This window comes from Nicotiana tabacum, chromosome 10 (assembly GCF_000715075.1).
Source record: "Nicotiana tabacum cultivar K326 chromosome 10, ASM71507v2, whole genome shotgun sequence".
Taxonomy (NCBI): domain Eukaryota; kingdom Viridiplantae; phylum Streptophyta; class Magnoliopsida; order Solanales; family Solanaceae; genus Nicotiana; species Nicotiana tabacum.
Window position 1 is genome coordinate 167,132,706 of NC_134089.1, and position 7,667 is coordinate 167,140,372.

Below are 7,667 nucleotides of genomic sequence, written 5' to 3' on the forward strand. Positions count from 1 at the left end.
CCACAACTCGTAATGCATAACCGTAAGTGGGAAAATGTTGTATCAACGATCCATCGTACTTAAAACATGAATGCGCACGGGACATCAAGGCCTCTGACATACTATACATAATGAACCTATGGCTATAAAGCCTCTTAGAGTATTTGACATCGAAACGTGGTCGGGATAGGGCCCCTGCCTACCCACAAGTTTGTAGCAAAACTCTAACACGATGACTTATACACTCGGCTGCACTCTGAATGAAGTGGAGTCTTACCGATCCTTTGCTGAATATTAACCTCGTCTACAATGAAGGATCATCAAACTGATTACCTATACCTGTAAGCATGAATGTAGCATCCATAATAAAACGACGTCAGTACGAATAATATACCAAGTATGTAAGGCAGAACTAAAAAATAAAAATAAGTCAACATCAGTAAGAAAGACATAAGAATCAAACTGAACCTCTGAAGTGCCACTGAAGGCCATGATATGCATACTAATTATTATATATTTGATGCCTCTCCTAGGACTATTACCCATATCGTAACATGACCGCCCAACTGATCAATGGTAACTACCTGTCCGGTTGTAGCACGGTGGTAAATGCATGACTGCTCGACCGACCGTAGCATGGTGGTAAATGTATGACTGCCCGACCGTCTGTAGCTCGGTGGTAAATGAAGATACATGATTGTCCAACCGATCGTAGCTCGGTGGTAAATAAAGATGCATGACTGCCAACCGGTCGTAGCTCGGTGGTAAATGAAGATGAATATAACACTATAGTATGAACATTAACATATTTATCGTATGCCTCAATAGAGACTTAGAAACATACTTAGACATGTTTTGTATTACATTTCATAGGAATGAATAATGTAGGCATCCTTAACTACTAAGAGTAGAATCATTTATGGAATAACATTACGTTTACGTATCATTACTTGGATCATGCCAAAAAAGGAAGGATTAGCCTAAATATACCTTTGTCGTTTACTTAACCTCACGGTGTTGGTTCATTCCGTTAGTACTTCAATCTACAACAAACAATAAGGGATCATTGTTAAGCTTACGGAAGCTAGAATTCTACACAAATGAGCGACTAGCTCATCTTTAAGTATTTTGACAGCACCTCCCCTTATTCTTTTCCTTTCCTCAAATCAAACAACAAGACCAGCATGTCCAAAATATCAACAAACATATTACATCAATATCCAACCTTATATCCATTGCAATACATCACCAAAACAGTCCACACAATCCCATACAACAACCAAGTGCTATTTTGCACTTTTACATCCCTATAACTTAGCTAGAACTTGAATACACTTCAATAATGACAACCACAATATACTCAGGTTATACATACTAATTTTTAAGCCACAACACCACATAAAAACGAACTCAAAACATTCCACAAATTACAACAACTGAAAGTTGATTTTCAAATTATTACTTCATCAATTCTTACTCCCAAAACTTACTTAAGGCACCAATAAGATTAAACACAACATGTACAAGCCAATACTCTCATGTGACATCCATAAGATAATATGAAACTACTCCAAAAAATCCATTACACCACAACAACTTCAACTCAATTTCTAGCCCCTACTTCACAAGTCCTTCACCAAACATCCTAGCTAGAACTTAGATAAACTCAAATATATGAAGGGGGAGGATTTTATTACCTAGACCAGATCTTGTAGGGATGAAACAATGGTAGTATATTGCCTTTTATGACTATTAACTTGCTTCATATCAGATCCTTCAAGATTGGAGATTACCTTTTAACTTGAATTGAAAGAAGAAGAAGATTATCAACAACTTCTTGAGGGTTTGGAGTAGGTTAATTTGGGAGAGAATTTCATGCATATCTTTATGTTTATGAGGATATGTGTCTTGATTCAGCCCCTAAAAGGCCCTCTTGGCTAAACTACAGATGTCCAATGAGGTTGACTAAATTGGGCCTTCCCTTTTAGCAAATAGGTGACACACCTATTTGTCACTTGCTTGGTTAATTAGTAAGTGTCACATGCTTCCTTATTCACTTAGACACGTATCTTGCCCTCATTTAATAATCACGACATATGTTAAGTAGCTCAAGCTAGTAGGACGGGTAAGCATGTAGCTCAAGCAAGTATCCCAATAAGCAAGCAACCATAGTTTATGTATCCATTATCTCATTTGTTTTTCCAAGTCCCATTCAATTTAACTTACTTAAGACTTCGATAAACCTTCCTTATCCTTGTAGAGGAATTTCATTTCTTCTGAGCTTACATCAACCGACTTACGACGTACTTTTATGTACAAAAACATGGGGTGTAACATGACTATTGTTCCTTATATCATTTGTTATGGGCTGGTAAAATTTTAGATAATTCAGGTCCGATCGTCCAGATGTACATAGATGGCGTGGGCTATATCACACGAAAATTTGAGAATCTGACAGAATTCCAACTTTATGGCCCTAAAACGCCAAAAATTGAGGAACAAACTTGGCAAAGCGATGACTATTGTTCCTTAGATTTTTTTATTATCGGCAAAAATTTAGGCGAATCATGTCAGGTCGTACAGATGCACCAAAATCTAGGAATCGAACAGAATTCCAGTTTTGTGGCCATAAAGTACCAAAAAATGAGGAACAATCATGGCGAAGTGATGACAATTGTTCCTTAAGTCGCTTTTTGATGGGCCGGAAAATTTTTAGGCGATTCGAGTCCAGTTGCCTAGATGCATGTTGATGGCGCGGGCTATACCACACGAAACTCTAGGAATCATGTAGAATTCCAGTTTTGTGGCCCTAAAACGCTAAAAATGAGGAACTATCATGAAGAAGCGCCTATTGTTCCATAGATCGCTTTTTATGGGCCGGCAAATTTTAGGCGATTCGGGTCCGGTAGTCCGGATGCATACAGATGGTGTGGGCACACGAATCTGGGCATCGAGTGGTATTTCAGTTTTATGGACCTAAAATATCAAAAAAAAATATGAGGAACGGTCATGGCGAAGCGATGTTCCTTAAGTCATTTTTATGGCTGAAAAATCTTAGGCGATTCGGGTCTGGTCGCCTTGATGCATGTAGATGGAGCGGGCTACAGCACACAAAATTTGGAACTCGGGCGGAATTCCAATTTTATGGCCCTAAAATACCAAAAAGATGAGGAACGGTCATTGTAAAGCAATGACTATTGTTTCTTGGATCGTTTCTGATGGGCCGGCAAAAGATTAGGTGATTCGGGTCGTCTCCCAGATGCATGTATATGGCGCGAGCTATAGCACACGAAAATCTAGGAATCAGGTAGAATTTCAGTTTTATGGCCCTAAAATGCCAAGAAATGAGGAACGGTCATGGAGAAGCTATTACCATTGTTCCTTGGGTCATTTTTTGACAGACCGACAATATTTAGGCAATTTGGGTACGGTCAGATAGCGTGGGCTATAGCATACGAAATTTTTTGAAAATTGGGCAGAATTCCAGTTATATCGCCCTAAAACGCCAAAAATGAGGAACGTCATTGCGAAGCGATGACTATTGTTCCTTATGTCATTTTTTATGGGCCAGCAAATATTAGATGACTCGGGTTTGATCGCCTGAATGCATGCTAATGGTGTGGGCTATAACACACGAAACTTTGGGAATTTAGCAAAGTTCTAGCTTTATGCCTTTAAAACACAAAATAAATGAGGAACAGACATGGCAAAGCGATGATTATTGTTTCTTAGATCATTTTTTATTACCGGCAAAATTTTAGAAGAATCGCGTCAGGTCATCCTGATGCATGCAGATAGTGTGGACTACAACACATCAAAATCTAGAAATCGGACAAAATATTAGTTTTATGGCAATAAAACGCCAAAAATGAGGAACGATCATGGCGAAGTGATTGCTATTGTCCCTTAGGTCATTTTTTGATAGGCCGAAAAATTTTAGGCGATTCGGGTCCGGTCGCCTGGATGCATGCTGATGGCGTGGGCTATACAACACAAAAAGTTTGGAATCGGGCAGAATTCCAATTTTATGATACTAAAATGCTAAAAATGAGGAATGGTCATGGCAAAACGATGACTACTGTTCCTAAGGCCATTTTTTGGGCCGGCCGAAATTTTAGGCGATTCAGGTCTGGTCGGCCGGATGCATGCAGATGGCGTGGGCTATAATACACAGAAATTTGAAATCTGGCGAAATTCCAACTTTATCGCCCTAAAATGCCAAAAAAAGAGGAATAGACATGGCAAAGCGATGACTACTGTTTCTTAGCTCGTTTTTTATTATCGAAAAAATTTTAGGCGAATCGGGTCAAGTCGTCCGGATGCATGCAGATGGTTGGGGCTATAGCAAATCAAAATTTGAGAATCGGGCAGAATTCTAGTTTTATTGTCATAAAACACAAAAGAAAAAATGAGGAACGATCATTGCGAAGTGATTCGGGTCCGGTTGCTTGGATGCATGCTGATGGTGTGGGCTATACCACATAAAATCTGGGAATCAGGCATAATTTAGTTTTATAACCTTAAAACGCTAAAAAAAAAAAAAAAAAAAAAAAGAGGAACGCTTATGGCGAAGTGATGACTATTGTTCCTTAGGTCGTTTTGATGGGCCGACCGAAATTTTAGGTGATTCGGGTCTGGTTGCTCGGATGCATGCAGATGGGGTGGACTATAGCACATGAAAATCTGGGCACCGGGCGGTATTTCAGTTTTATGGCTCTAAAACGTCAAAAATGAGGAACGGTCATAGCGAAGCGATGACTATTGTTCCTTAAAATCATTTTTATGGGCTGCAAAATTTTAGGCAATTCAGGTCTGGTCACCTAGATGCATGCAGATGGTGCAGGCTACAGCATACGAAAATCTGGGAATTAGGCGAAATTCCAGTTTTATGACCCTAAAATACCAAGAAATGAGGAACGATCATAGCGAAGTGATGACCATTGTTCCTTAGGTCAGTTTTATGGGCCGACCAAAATTTTAGGCGATTCGGGTCCGGTCGCTTGGATACATGCAGATGGCATGGGCTATAGCATACAAAAATATGGATATCGAGCGGTATTTGGATTTTATGGCCCTAAAACGTCAAAAAAATGAGGAACGATGTGGCGAATCGATGACTATTGTTCCTTAGGTCATTTTTATTGAGCCGTAAAATTTTAGGCAATTTGGATCCGTTCGCCCGGATGCATGTAGATGGGGCGGGCTAAAGCACATAAAAATCTGGAAATCGGACAGAATTCCAGTATTATGGACCTAAAACACCAAAAAAATGAGGAACAGTCATGGCGAAGCAATGACTATTGTTTCTTGGGTCGTTTTTTATGGGCCGACAAAATTATTTGTGATTCGGGTTCGATCACCCCGATGCACGCAGATAGCGCGGCTATAGCATACGAAAATCTAGGAATCGAACGAAATTCCATTTTTATTGCCCTAAAATGCCAAGAAACGAGGAACGATCATAGCGAAATGATAATCATTATTCCTTAGGTCATTTTTGACGGACTGACAAAATTTTAGGCAATTCGGATCCGATCAGATGGCGTGGGCTATAGCACACGAAAATTTTGAAAATCGGGCAGAATTCCAGTTTTATAGCCCTAAAACGCCATAAAACGAGGAACGGTCATGGCGAATTGATGACTATTGTTCCTTATGTCATTTTTTATGGGCCAGCAAAATTTTAGACGATTCGGGTCCGATCATTCGGACGCATATTAATGGCATGGGTTATAACACACGAAAATTTAGGAATTTGGTGGAATTCCAACTTTATGGCCCTAAAACGCCAAAAAATGAGGAACAGACATGACAAAGCGATGACTATTGTTCCTTAAATCATTTTTTATTACCGACGATATTTTAGGTGAATCGGGTCAATTCATCCAGAGTATGTAGATGGCGTGGGCTATAGCACACCAAAATCTGAGAATGGGGCGGAATTCTAGTTTTATAACCATAAAACGCCAAAAAATGAGGAACGATCATGGCAAAGTGATGGCTATTATTCCTTAGGTCGTTTTTTTATAGGTAGGCAAAATTTTAGGCGATTCGGGTCTGGTCGCCTGGATGCATGTAGATGGAGTGAGCAATACCACATGAAAATCTGGGAATCAGGCAGAATTCCAATTGTGGCCCTAAAACGCTAAAAAGATAAGGAACGGCCATGGAGAACCGATGAATATTATTCCTTAAGCCGTTTTTTATGGGCCGACCGAAATTTTAGGCGATTCGGTTCTGGTCGCCCCGATGCATACATATGGCATGGGCTATAGCATAGGAAAATCTAAGACTCGGGAGGTATTTCAGTTTTATGGCCCTAAAATGTCAAAAATGAGGAACGGTTATGGCGAAGCAATGACTATAGTTCCTTATGTATATTTTAAGTGCCGCAAAAATTTTAGGCAATTCAGGTCCGGTCGCCCGGATGCATGCAGATGGCATGGGCTACAGCAGATGAAAATCCAGAAATCGGGCGTAATTCTAGTTTTACGGCCCTAAAACACTAAAAAAATGAGGAATGGTCATGGCGAAGCGATGACTATTGTTTCTTGGATCTTTTTTATGGGCCGCCAAAATTTTAAACAATTCGGGTCTGGTCGCCCCGATGCTTGCAGATGGCATGGGCTATAGAACCCCAAAATTTGGGAAACGAACGGTATTTCAATTTTATGGCCCTAAAACGTCAAAAAACGAGGAACGGTCATGGCTAAGGGATGACTATTGTTCCTTATGTCATTTTTATGGGCCACAAAATTTTAGGCGATTTTGGTTCGGTCAACCGGATGCTTGCCGATGGCTGTGGGCTACAGCATACAAAAATCTAAAAATCGAGCGGAATTCTAGTTTTATGGCCCTAAAACACCAAAAAAAATGAGGAACAGTTACGGCGAAGTGATGACTATTGTTTCTTCGATTATTTTTATGGGCCGCAAAATTTTAGACGATCTAGTCTGGTCGCCCCCATCATGCAGATGGCGCGGGCTACAACAAAAAAAATCTGAAAATCGGGCAAAATTCCAGTTTTATGACCCTAAAAAACCACACAAAAAAATGAGGAACGGTCATGGCAAAGCAATGATTAATGTTTCTTGGGTCGTTTTTGATGGGCCGGTAAAATTTTAGATGATTCGGGTCCGATCACGATGCATGCAGATGGCGTGGGCTATAGCACATGAAAATCTAGGAATCGGGCAAAATTCCAATTTTTTAGCCCTAAAATGTCAAAAAACTAGGAACGGTGATGGCAAAGCGATGACTATTGTTCCTTAGATCGTTTTTGATTGGCCGGAAAATTTTCAGGCGAGTCAGGTTCGGTCGTCGGATGCATGCAAATGAAATGGGTTATAGCATACAAAAATTTGAGAATCGACGAAACTCCAATTTTATGGCCCTAAACACCAAACACGAGGAACGGTCATGGCGAAGTGATAACTTTTGCTCCTGAGGTCTTTTTTGATGGGCCGGCAAAATTTAAGGCGATTTGGGTTTGTTCGCCCGGATGCATGTAGATGGTGTGGACTATCCACGCCATCTGCATGAATTCGGGTGACCGGCTAAATATCAGTTACTGATGCTTGCATCATGGTAGGCTGTCTACATCACACCCTCTTGGGATGCGGCACTTTCTCGGACGCTGCGTAAGCACGAAATACTTCGTGCTTTTGGGCCACCCTTTGTCTTTTATA